Below are 12,906 nucleotides of genomic sequence, written 5' to 3'. Positions count from 1 at the left end.
AACAACACCATTTTGTGCCCATAAATTAATTAATGGATCTAGGCACTGAGTATCCGCTGCTGTTACATCCCCTACAGCACACACACAAAATGAGAATGGGACATTATATGTACTTTTTGACGAGACAACATGCTACCACCTGGAGGTGCCAAAGAATCAAAACCTGAAATGTCTGGATCCAGCTATCAATTTACTGGAAGGACAGAAAGACATGCTGAACTGCGTCAACAGTGCACAGTCTGCAAAACCCAGACTGGGCAAACTCCACTGTTCCTCCACATATAAATTAAAAGAGGAGGAAAGAGGGATAGAGGGAGAATCTTTGGAATAAAAGAGATTTAAAAGATACACCAAATCAGAAAGAGGGTAAATGCACACCCATGTTCATAGCAGCAGTATTCACCAATTAAGGGATGAATGGATAAATAAAATGTGGTGTAGAAGTACAATAGAATGTTATTCAGCCTTAAAAAGGAAGGAAGTTCTAACACATGCTACAACATGGATGAACCCTGAGGACTTTCAGTTCAATTCAGTTCAGTTGCTCAGTCGTGTCTGTCTAGTCAAGGCTATGGTTTTTCCAGTGGTCATGTGTGAATGTGAGACTGTGAAGACTGGACTGTGAAGAAAGCTGAGCCAGTGCTTTTGAACTGTGGTGTTGGAGAAGACTTGAGAGTCCCTTGGACTGCAAGGAGATCCAACCAGTCCATTGTGAAGGAGATCAGCCCTGGGATTTCTTTGGAAGGAATGATGCTAAAGCTGAAACTCCAGTACTTTGGCCACCTGATGCGAAGAGTTGACTCATTGGAAAAGACTGATGCTGGGAGGCATTGGGGGCAGGAGGAGAAGGGAATGACAGAGGATGAGATGGCTGGATGGCATCACCGACTTGATGGACATGAGTTTGAGTGAACTCCGGGAGTTGGTGATGGACAGGGAGGCCTGGCATGCTGCGATTCACGGGGTTGCAACTTTATACTACATGAAATAGGACAGTCACAAAAGGACAAACACAGTATGGTTCCTCTTATATGAGGTGTCCAGAATAGTCAGATTCAGAGAATTCAGAGAATTGGAGGTTACCAAGGGAAAGTGGAATAGGAGCTTATTGTCTAGTGGGTACAGAGTTTCAGTTTTGCAAGATGAAATATTCTAGAGACTTGTTGCTGAACAATGTGACTACACTTAACAAAAGTGAACTGTATACCTAAAGACAGTTAAGATAGTGAATTTTATGTTATGCTTTTTACCAATGTTAAATTTTTAAATTTAACTTTCAAAAGTGGGTAAGACTAAATGGCAGATTGAAGAAGGTGCCCACGGTTGATCACATTATGTAGAAATGGAGGGAAGTGATCATCATAAAGGCTGGGATGGAATGAAGGAGGTGATCATCATAAAGGCTGGGATGGAATGAAGGAGGTGATCATCATAAAGGCCGGGATGGAGCCACTGGGAGAGGGGAAAGGAGTGGCATGTGGGGACAGGGCATGAAGAGGCTCCTGGAGCTCCTGACCTAGGTGCTAACTGACTAAAATGGTCACCCAATAATCATCATCATGTTATGTATAACATGCGTTTCCTGCAGTTTTCTGTATCTGTTTTGAATGTAATTAAAAAGCAAGACAAAAATACTGAAGAAAAAAAAGAAAAGAAAGAAAGTTGCTGCCATCCTGTCAGCATATTCTGGCCAAATAACTCTTTCATCTGAAAGAGGAGAGTTTGGGAGCGAGGTGACTGGAAACTGGGTCTACCTCACCTCCGCATCACTGAGTACTTTTGCAAAGCCCTGTGTCTCCCCGCTGCCTTTGAAGCCCAGGTCCTGCACACACACAGCCCCCGTCCACCCACAAGGGACATTCTCACAGAGTTACAACAGCTGAGCTCTGCCTGGGGTCACAGAGGGAAACAGGACTGGGCAGCGTGACAAGCCAGGGTCTCACCCACATGAATGCAGAAAATAAGACTCGGACGCTTTTGTTGTCAGCTGTCAAATTTCATTTTCTGGTTCCCGAATTCTCTAATGTGAATTCTGCTGAAATCCTTGTGCCACCATAATGTGCCGTCACAGGGTCACGACTGCACCAGCTTTCTGTCAGTCTACACCATGAGTGTCCCAGCACGGAGTCCTTGACGCTTACACAGCCTGCAGCATGCACGGGAGGCTGCGGGGGGTTGTAGCTGAGAGTACAGCTCTGGCTCAGGCTGCCCAGCTTTAAATCTGGCTTAGGTGACAGCTGCTTATGGTCTCAGGGCCTCTGTCTCCCCACACATTAAGTGGGGCTTGTAAGTATTTCATAAGGTTGTTATGGGGCCTCAATAAGCTAAAACACATCAAGTCTTCAAAAAGAGAGCCCAGCTCAGGGTAAGGAATCGGTACTTAGTAGTAGAGGTAGTAGTTATTATTCCATTTAAAGGATGCAACCCTACAGAAGACCTAAATAGACATTTCTCCAAAGAAGACACAAATGACCAATAGGCACATGAAAAGATCTCCTCATTGCTGATTATTAGAGAAATACAAATCAAAACTATAATAAGGGACTTCCCTGGTGGCCCAGTAGTTAAGAATCTGCCTTGCCACACAGGGGACACAGGTTCAATCCCTGGTCGGGGAACTAAGATCCCACATGCGACGGGGCAACTGAGCCCACACACCACAACCACTGAGCCCACATGCCACAGCTAGAGAGGAACTACATTCAATATTGTGTGATAAACTATAATGGAAAAGAAAGTGAAAAAGAATGTTTATGTATATAACTGAGTCACTTTGCTGAATAGCAGAAATTAACAACATTATAAATCAACTTCAGTTCAGTTCAGTCTCTCAGTCGTGTCTGACTCTTTGCAACCCCATGGACTGCAGCACTCCAGGCTTCCCTGTCCATCACCAACTCGCGGAGCTTGCTCAAATTCATGCCCATCAAGTCGGTGATGCCATCCAACCATCTCATTCTCTGTCGTCCCCTTCTCCTGCAGCCTTCAATCTTCCCCAGCATCAGGGTCTTGTCAAATGAGTCAGTTCTTCACATCAGGTGGCCAAAGTATTGGAGTTTCAGCTTCAGCATCAGTCAATGAATATCATGAATATTCCTTCCTTCCAATGAATATTCAGGACTGATTTCCTTTAGGATTGACTGGTTGGATCTCCTTAGAGTCCAAGGGACTCTCAAGAGTCTTCTCCAACACCACAGTTCAACTACACATTAATAAAAAATTTTTTTAAGTTAATAATAATAATAATGCTGAAAGGTACATGGGTATATTTATCTTTTTAAGTTAGTGTTTTCATTTCCTCCAGATAAATGTTCAGAATCATACAGTAGTTCTATTTTAATTTTTTTGAGGAAACTCCGTACTGTTTTACACTGCTTAAGCTGACCCTGGACGAGTCTTCTGTTATATTAAAAGCCACCTACAAAGACTAGACAAGCAGCTGACACTTGCAAGCAAATGCTGATACCAGGCACCAAATCCCAAGCCTTAAATCTCTTTCAGCACCACCACCTTCACCCTAAGATTTGGGAATGATTGTGCTCATTTTACAGTGGAGGGAGCTGAGAGCCAGAGATGGAAAGGAACTTGCTCTGTCACCCGCTAAGAGCCTGGTAGACTTAGAACTGAAACCCAAGTCTTTAGCCCTCTTTCTTCTACACCTACAGAGTGGAAGAGTCTGGCCATCGTGTTCATGGGAACTCTCCATCACAAGAACAGGAGATGTAAACAGGGCCAGCCTCAACTTCAGACAGCCTGTACTGGTTCTCCTCTCTCTCTTCTTTGCTTCTTTGTGACATCTTGCCCTCAGACCAGCTGCCCCTCTGGGCTAGACTCACCAGCAGCCTTAGTCTCACATCCCAGTAGCCAAAGGCCAAAAAGGACAAAGGTCTCATTTTCCCCAGCCTGAGTTTTATTGGCCAAATAAAACTTGGGCCACAATTCACCCTTGGGTTGGTCCTCGTATGAGTCTGAATCCTGGTTCTGTGGCTTGGGTAACCCAACCGCTCTATGCCTCAGTTTGCCCATTCTGAAATGAAGAAAATAATTGTACTTGCTTCACTGGGCTGCTGTGAGACTGAATCATCCATTAAGAACAAAAACACATTTCAACTACATGCTAGGCAATGTTTAGGTGCTGGAGCCACTGCAGAGGAGAAAGAGACCCCTCTCTGCCCTCATGGGGTGTATAGTCTAGCAGTAAAGACAGACGTGAAATAGACAAATGCATGGACAAATGTCTCTAGTACAAGTCTTGTACAGGACCAGAACAGAGCTCTGTGGGAGAGAAAGCAAGGGGACCCAGCTCCGATTAAACAAGCCTGGCGCTGGGCGTGGTGTGGAATAAACAGTCTCTGGTAGCGGTAACGCAGGTTCTTGTTCAGAATCCTCCCAACCATCTGGCCTCCCCACAGCGACGTCCCACAAGGAGAAGAGCTGGTGATTTGGCTGCCCTGCTCTCCATCTCTGCGACCAATTACGAGTCTCCTAGGGAATGGAGAGAAAGCGTGACGCTTGTGCTGGGACAGCAGAAGTGCGGCGGGTCCCAGGCGGCCGTTCCTGGTGGGTGGCACTCACCCACTTCATCTGCAGCGGCAGCCCCTTCTGGCTCCAGTGGAGGCCCCGACCAGGAGGTCTGCAGAGGCCCCAGTGGCGTCTCAGGCTCCAGGGTCTCCCCAGCTCCTTCCCCTGGCCCCGAATCAAGCCCTAAATGAAGGCATGCTGGAGAGAGATTTTCTGCGTAACAAGCCAACTTTCCACTCAGCAGTGCCAAGCTCTGCTGTCATTGCAGCTCCTGGCCAGAGGGACGAGGGCCCTGCCTGGCCCCAAGCCGGGGGCTGTCTCATTGTTTCCTGGTGACTGCCTCTGGAGGGACCATTTGCAAAACTCTTCATGATCCAAGATGTGTCTGTGGACATGCTGTGCCCCGACCAGGCTCCTCTGGGGCTGTCTTCCCATCCCTCTTGTGCAGACATGCTGTTTCTTCAGGGAAGAAGGGCCAAGATTCCCTGGGTTGGATTAATTGTCTCAGACTCTGACTCTGAGTCTGTTGCTGCACCACTGTCACCACCGCCCTGATCTCGGCTCAAGGCCCCAGGACCCTAATCAGGACCCCAGGGGCAGCCCATCCAGTCTGGCCTCCTCTCCTTGTCCACCACAGATGGCCAAAGGGGCTGCCTGGAGCACACGTCACTCCTTCATTTGCCACACTTTGATGGTGTCTGGATCCGAATAATCTGAACCAGTCCCCTTGATGGAGCCAGCAGGGAGTTCTCAGCAAGTCAAGCGTATCATGCAGGGTTTGCCTAGAATGTCATACACTCTTTTCATCCAAGATTTTCCCCAAATGTGCCCTCCTCGTGCATAAACTTATCCATCATGCATTAATTTATCCATTAAATAATGAAAGCCTTCTACATGCAGGCTCCTTTGCTGGGCCCAGGGATGTGATAGTGAGCCACACAGCCACTCCCCAGGAGTTCATGACCCAGTGAGGGAGGCAGACATCACTGAAAACTCGAGAATCACCAGTTTATAGTAATCACCCAGTGTAGTGAGAGCTGAAGGAACCGTGTGGATGCTGAGAGATCAACAGAAAAGCGTGACTCTGTCGGGAGTCAGAAATGAAGCTCACCCTGACATGGGATAAAGGGTAGGCACCACGCAAGGGAGGACCAGAGGGAGGGGGAGAGCTTACAGACAAAAGCCCTGAGGCCAGAGGCCACCTGCAGCCTCTGGGCTCTGAGGACCTGGGTGGCGGGTGGGCAGAAAGCGCAGTGGTAGGCTGGAGAAGGAAGTGGTTACAGCCAGATAGGTATGGCAGGAGATTGCTCTTGACCCAGCGAGCCCAGGGAGCCCTGAGAGCTTAGAGGAGCTCAAACAAGGCTTGAGCCCTCTTGAGCAGGAGAAATTTGAGCAGGAGAAAACAGAAAAATTTGGTGAGATATGACACAGGCTAGACTGATATTGCCACAACACAAATGCTGGTTCAAGAGGACTTTTTTTTTAAGTTTTGTATTATGGGAAAAAATTTAAATATATCAATGTAGATATAACAGTATAATGAACCGCCCTGAAGCCCTCATCCAGCCGCTTCAGCAATAATCAACCCAAGCTTGCTTCAGCTACACCCCACACACATTCCTCATCCCCACTGGATTGTATTGAAGCAAATCCCAGATGCTGTATATTTCACCATAAATATTTCAGTATGTACCTCTAAAAAAAAGGACATTTTTGGTGGGGAGATCTTTTTTTTTAGTTGAGGCATGAGGAATCTTTATTGTCACCCTGCTTATTTAATTTATATGCTGAGTACATAGTGCGAAGTGCTGATGAAGCACAAGCTGGAATCAAGATTGCTGGGAGAAACATCAGTAACCTCAGATAGGAGATGACACCACCCTTATGGCAGAAAGCAAAGAGGAACTAAAGAGCCTTTTGATGAAAGTGAAAGAGCAGATTGAAAAAGCGGGCTTGAAACTCAACATTCAAAAAAACAAAGATCATGGCATCCAGTCCCATCACGTCATGGCAAATAGATGGGAAAACAATGGAAACAGTGAGAGAATTTATTTTCTTGGGCTCCAAAATCACTGCAGATGGTGACTGCAGCCATGATATTAAAAGACACTCGCTCCTTAGAAGAAAAGCTATGACCAACCTAGACAACATATTAAAAAGCAGAGACATTACTTTGCGAACAAAGGTCCGTCTAGTCAAAACTATGGTGTTTCCAGTAGTCATGTATGGATGTGAGAGTCGGACTATAAAGAAAGCTGAGCACCGAAGAATTGATGCTTTTGAACTGTGGTGTTGGAGAAGACTCTTGAGAGTTCCTTGGACAGCAAGGAGATCCAACCAGTCTATCCTAAGGAAAATCAATTCTGAATATTCATTGGAAGGACTGATGATGAAGCTGAAGCTCCAATCCTTTGGCCACTTGATGCAAAGAACTGAGTCACTGGAAAAAACCGTGATGCTGGGAAAGATTGAAGGCGGGAGAGGGGGATGACAGAGGATGAGATGGTTGGATGGCATCACCGACTTGATGGACATGGTTTGAGCAAGCTCCAGGAGCTGGTGATGGACAGGGAACCCTGGCATGCTGCTGTCCATGGGGTTGCAAAGAGTCAGACACGACTGAGCAACTGAACTGAACTGACTGAACTGAGGGATCTTTAGTTGCAGCATGTGTACTCTTAGCTTCAGCTTATGGGATCTAGTTCCCTGACTAGGATCAAATCTGGGCTCCCAGCTTTGGGAGCTCAGAGTCTTACCCACAAGACCACTAGTGAAGTTCCATCTAAAAACAATTAATGAAAATACAAAGGGAAATTTTTAAGGCTTGATGTGGTGTGGGTTTAGTTCCTCAGTCATATCCAACTCTTGCGACCTGTAGCCCGCCAGGCTCCTCTGTCCATGGGATTCTCCAGGCAAGAATACTGGAGTGGGTCGTCCTTTCCTTCTCCAGGGGATCTTCCCAACCCAGGGATCGAACTTGGGTCTCTGCTGTGCAGGCAAATTCTTTACTAACTGAACTGCAAGGGATGCCCTACTTATAGTCAAACTACCACTCAAAAAAAGTCATCCCTCTCACTATTTCCTTGCACCGATGCCAGCACTTTCTTAGAAGAAAGAGATTTCTACAAGTGCCTCATCCTAAAACATTAAAGAGAGCTAAACCTTAAATGCAGGTTCATTTCATGAAAGGAGGCAGCTACATTATGCTGCTGCTGCTGCTGCTGCTGCTAAGTCGCTTCAGTTGTGTCTGACTCTGTGCGACCCCATAGACGGCAGCCCACCAGGCTCCCCCGTCCCTGGGATTCTCCAGGCAAGAATGCTGGAGTGGGTTGCCATTTCCTTCTCCAATGCATGAAAGTGAAAAGTGAAAATGAAGTCGCTCAGTAGTGTCCAACTCCTAGCAACCCCATGGACTGCAGCCCACCAGGCCCCTCCGTCCATGGGATTTTCCAGGCAAGAGTACTGGAGTGGGCTGCCATTGCCTTCTCTGAGCTACATTACTAAGTCTGTGGAAATCTAATGGACACCCCCAGGTGATACCATGTGCCCAGCAAGCAGGGTGCTCAGGACAGGAGGAGGTGGGCCCCCACACTCCCTGCTGGCTTCCCGGGCAGGCCCTGGGTCAATGGGGCAGATGGAGAAAGGGCTTCCATGGAAGTGAGAGGCTCCAGAAACAACCCAAAGGAAACTGAGAGGGAAGGATGGTCAGGTGCTTCCTTCCATGGTCAGGTCTACCCGCCAAAACCTTCCCCCTTAGGCCTGTAAGTGTTTCCTGTTTGAGCTAAAACCTGGGGACTCCCTGTCTTGCCGGTCCTCAGGTGTGTTCTCCTGCCTCACAGGGAATCACTGGCCTCCAGGTCACACAAATATACAACCTGCACCCTCAGGTTTCCAGGTTCAGAGAGCGGTTCCTGTCTTTTGCAGTGAGAGGACAGCATCCGCAGTTCCAGAATCCTCTAGTTCCCCGAGCAGGCGTGAGCCCTGGCATTACCCAGTTAGGATGGACCTCCTAATACAGCCGTCTATTCTCAGCCCTCGAAAGAGGCAGCTTCCCTTCTTCCACGCCCTCCATCATTTGCAGAGCCTACTGTGCTCCGTGCGTTACGCCAAGCCTGGGAGACACAAAGGTGAATTAGACTCGAGCCCTTCACAGAAGGAGCTCACTATCTCCGAGAGAGACAGGCATATGAACACGGTGCAATTGGACCAGAGAGAGAGAGAGAATGTAGTCAAGAATCTGCAGGAATTCAGCCCATGGAACAAGGAGCTCTACCCGTGAAAGCAAGGAGTCTTGGGGGACATATCTTTTAAGCTGGGTCTTTTTTGGGGGGATCCACACCTCACAGCATGTGGGACCTTAGTTCCCCTGCCAGGGATCGAACCCATAACCCCTGCATTGGAAGATGAAGTCTTGACCACTGGACCACCAGGGAAGTCCCTGAGCTGGGTCTTGAATGACACTGGGGAAAGTCGGGGAGGGGGACTTGCCCCATGGATCCAAAGTGAATCCATGCTCTTTGGACACGAGCAACAGAACCGAATTACACAAAGAACATTACGTTTCTTTGGTCCTGCAATTGCACCTCTACAATTTATCTGATAGATTTACTCACTCACATGTGAAATGACATATGTTCCAGGAAACTTACTACAGCAGGATTTGCAAAGCAAAAGATTAGAAATAATCTGAATATCCATCTGTGTGAAGATTTTCTTCCTGTAGCTGCTGTAACAAAAAATACAAACTTGGTGGCTTATCTCAACAGAAATGGATTCTCCCGTAGTTCTGGAGGCCAGAGCTCTGAAACTAGTATCGCTGGGCTGAGATCAACATAATGACAGGGTTGCGATCCCTCCAGAGGCTCTAAGAATTCTTTCCTCCTGTTCTAGTTTTTGGTGGGGTGGCTGCTGGTATTCCTTGGCTTGTGGCCATATCACTCTGATCTTTGCCTCAGTGATCACACTGCTTTCTCCTCTTCTCTGTGTCAAGTCTTCAACCTCTCCATTAACGAGGACACATGTGATTGTATTTAGGGCCCATGCAGATAATCCAGGACAATCCCCCCATCTCAAGAGCCTTAATTTAATCACATCTGCAAAGCCCTTTTTTTCCATAAAGGTAACATTCACAGGTTCCAGGGGTTAGATGTGGCTATCTTCTCAGAAGCTATTATTCAGCCAACCACAGGATGCATCCACTCGGGGGAATATTGTGCAGACATTAAAAAGAATGAGGTATCTGTACTGATATGAAATGGACCCCAAGGTATATTCAAAGCTTTAACATTTATATAATTTAAATTATATAAAATTTAAATAATTTTTTTAATTAAGTGAGAAAAGCAATGAATTCAAGGGATTGTGAGCAGCTCATAGAATGGGGAAAAGAAAAGCAAATAAAGAAACAGTTTGTATCCTGTGCTACCAACCTATGTAAAAACTATACTATATATGTGTGTGTTTACGTATCATCTCCAGAAGCACACACAATAAACTGATAATAATGGATACTGCTGGGGAAGGGAATGTGGAAGTGGGGGACCAAGAAGCAGCTTTATTGAGATATAATTTACATCCCATACATGACACCCATTCAGAGTACAATTCCATGGCTTTTAGCGTATTTGCAGAATTGTGCAACCATAAGCACAGTCAATTTTAGAATATTTTCATCAGCCCCAAAGAAACCTTCAGGCCAACTGGTAACATAACCAAAACTTCAGTAGACCATAGTTCTATCAGGCCAACTGCTTCCAGGTTACATGACAAGTGCTGGGACTAGTGAATTCCTAAGAGAACAAATCTGTTGCTGTACTCATATTGCTCTGAAATGAGTTCCCTGGCCAGAAGCAATATTATGTAGAAAGAATCCCGGGACAGTAATGAGGTTTTCTGTGAGCACACAGATGGTTGGGCTGGCAGAAGAATTTCTGGAAGGGATAGCAAATTCATATCCAGAATAAGTATCTATTCCAGTGAGGACCAAATCAATGCCCCGCCTGGATGGAAGAGGTCCGGTGTAATCAATCTGCCCCCCAACGGCAGACTGACTGGTCCCCCCACCTCCAGCAGTGTAAGCTTCTAAACTGTCTGGAGGGCACTTATTTTCTTCTGTTCTTCATTCACTAAATAATTTTCTGAGGCCCCCTGGGCCCAGCCTTTATGTGGCATTGCAGGGGCTGGGCTCTCGGCCACTGTATCTAGCTCGGGGCTTTTATACACAGGGACATGAGAAACGGTAAGGCTGCAGCTGCCACCGTGTCTCACACAGAGCGGCATGCTGAAACGAGCAGTGAACTGGGAGTCCAGAGCATCTGATTCCTAGCTCTAGGTTGGCCCTCAACACCCATGGGATGCAAATGGAAGCAAGTTGCCTAACCAGCCCCCATGCTTGAAACAGAATGGAAGCCCCAGGATAGCACGTACCAACTGGTGGAGCAAGGGTGGATGCACAGGGAGTCAGCTGTCCATGGAGGATTTTTATAATCAACGAATAGTTGATCTGCTTTTTATTATCACCATATACCTTCAGTTCTAAAGAACGTCAATGAGAGAAAATGCCTCACCAAAAAAGTCTTTTAAGTTCTAAACCATTGCTACTGTTACTATTGTTTTACTAACATAAGCAAGCTTTAAATTGACATGCTTTTACTACTTATCCTTTAATAAACATTAAATTTTATATGGATATTAACTTGAAGAACTCCCAGTTATTCAATTGGCCCAGACACACATGAACCCAGCTACAGTGTTTACTTCTAGAGTAGGTTTATCATGGAATCTTTTAAGCTTGCACGCGTGCTAAGTCACTTCAGTCATGTCCAACTCTTTGTGGCCCCGTGAACTGTAGCCTTCCATGTTCCTCTGTCCGTGGGATTCTCCAGGCAAGGATACTGGAATGGGTTGCCACGCCCTCCTCCATGGGACCTTCCGGACCCAAGGATTGAATCCGCGTCTCCTGCAGCTTCTGCATTGCAGGCAGATTCTTACCGCTGAGCCACCAGGAAAGCCCTCTTATAAGCTTGAGTGAGTGAGTGATAGCAGCTCAGTCGTGTCTGTCTCTGCGACCCCATGGACTGGAGCCCACCAGGCTCCTCTGTCCATGGAATTCTCCAGGCAAGAATACTGGAGTGGGTTGCCATTTCCTTCTCCATCTTCTGAGCTTACTTCTAGATAAATTTAAAGAGAGATTGAAGAGAGATCCCCATCCACCCAATCGCTAACTCTTAATGCTTTAAGTAGGGTGGTGGGGGTAGGTCGCCTGCGCCATCTAGTGGCCGAGATGGTGTTATCAGCACTTGTAGCTGGACTTTCTCGTCCCGGAAGGCTGCTCAATGGAATAGGGTAGTGAGATGTGGAGGCTATTGAGTTCTTGAAATGTGGTTTATCTGAATTGAGATCTGCCGTAGTGTTCTTGCCTGGAGAATCCCAGCGACGGGGGAGCCTGGTGGGCTGCCGTCTATGGGGTCGCACAGAGTCGGACACGACTGAAGCGACTTAGCAGCAGCAGCAGCAGTAGGTGTAAACTACACCTTGAAGACTTAATGCAAAAAAAAAAAAAAAGTAAAAGAACTTCCCTAGGGGTCCAGTGGTTAAGACTCTACACTTGCACTGCAGGGGGCATAGGTTCTACCCCTGGTCCCGGAACTAAGATCCCAGATGACCTGCAGCAAGGTAAAAAAAAAAAGGTAAAATATTTCACAATTGTGCATAATGATTAAATATTGGTTTTATATTTATTGCATGTTAAAATGGTAGTACTGGAGCAGGGGGAGCAGCAAAGGAGCTTAATTAGACAAAGCCAGCTCCAGGGCTGACTGCCTCCGCTGTCTGTCTAGACAGCAGTGTGCACATATGTTCCTGCACTTCTCAGGGCCTTAGTTTCCTCCTTCTTAAAATGGATTAATGATACCACTATCATGGGATTTTGATGATTAAATGTGATAGGGCATATAAAAAACTCCTCAGACAGAGTGGGTGTTCAATGGAATCTGGTTTCCTTCCTCTCAGAGCTGATAAAAATGCCAGGAACACTAGAGGAGGTGGCCTCCCCCAGGCACCGTCAGAGGCACCTGATTAGCTTCTCTTCTCCCACATTATTGCTAAGTTGCAGGTGCCTTAGCTGAGTCATCGGGTTCCCTCATTGTGGAGGATCAGCTCCAGCTGTGGCCCTCCTGGATGCCCCCCACCACCATCAGCACCAACTGTGCACCCAGCACCAGGCACCAGCTCGCTCTGCACCCTGCCAGGCAAGGCTGAATCTGCCGTTCTGCCTGGGTGTCTCCCAGTCCACACACCTGCTCCTCCCCTTCCGCAGTGAGCCACGCCTCCCCCCGCGGCCCCTGCATCCACACCCACGACTGGGCACACACTGCTCACCCACTG

Source organism: Bos mutus, chromosome 26 (genome assembly GCF_027580195.1).
Source record: "Bos mutus isolate GX-2022 chromosome 26, NWIPB_WYAK_1.1, whole genome shotgun sequence".
Classification (NCBI taxonomy): domain Eukaryota; kingdom Metazoa; phylum Chordata; class Mammalia; order Artiodactyla; family Bovidae; genus Bos; species Bos mutus.
This window is presented reverse-complemented; position numbering follows the sequence as displayed.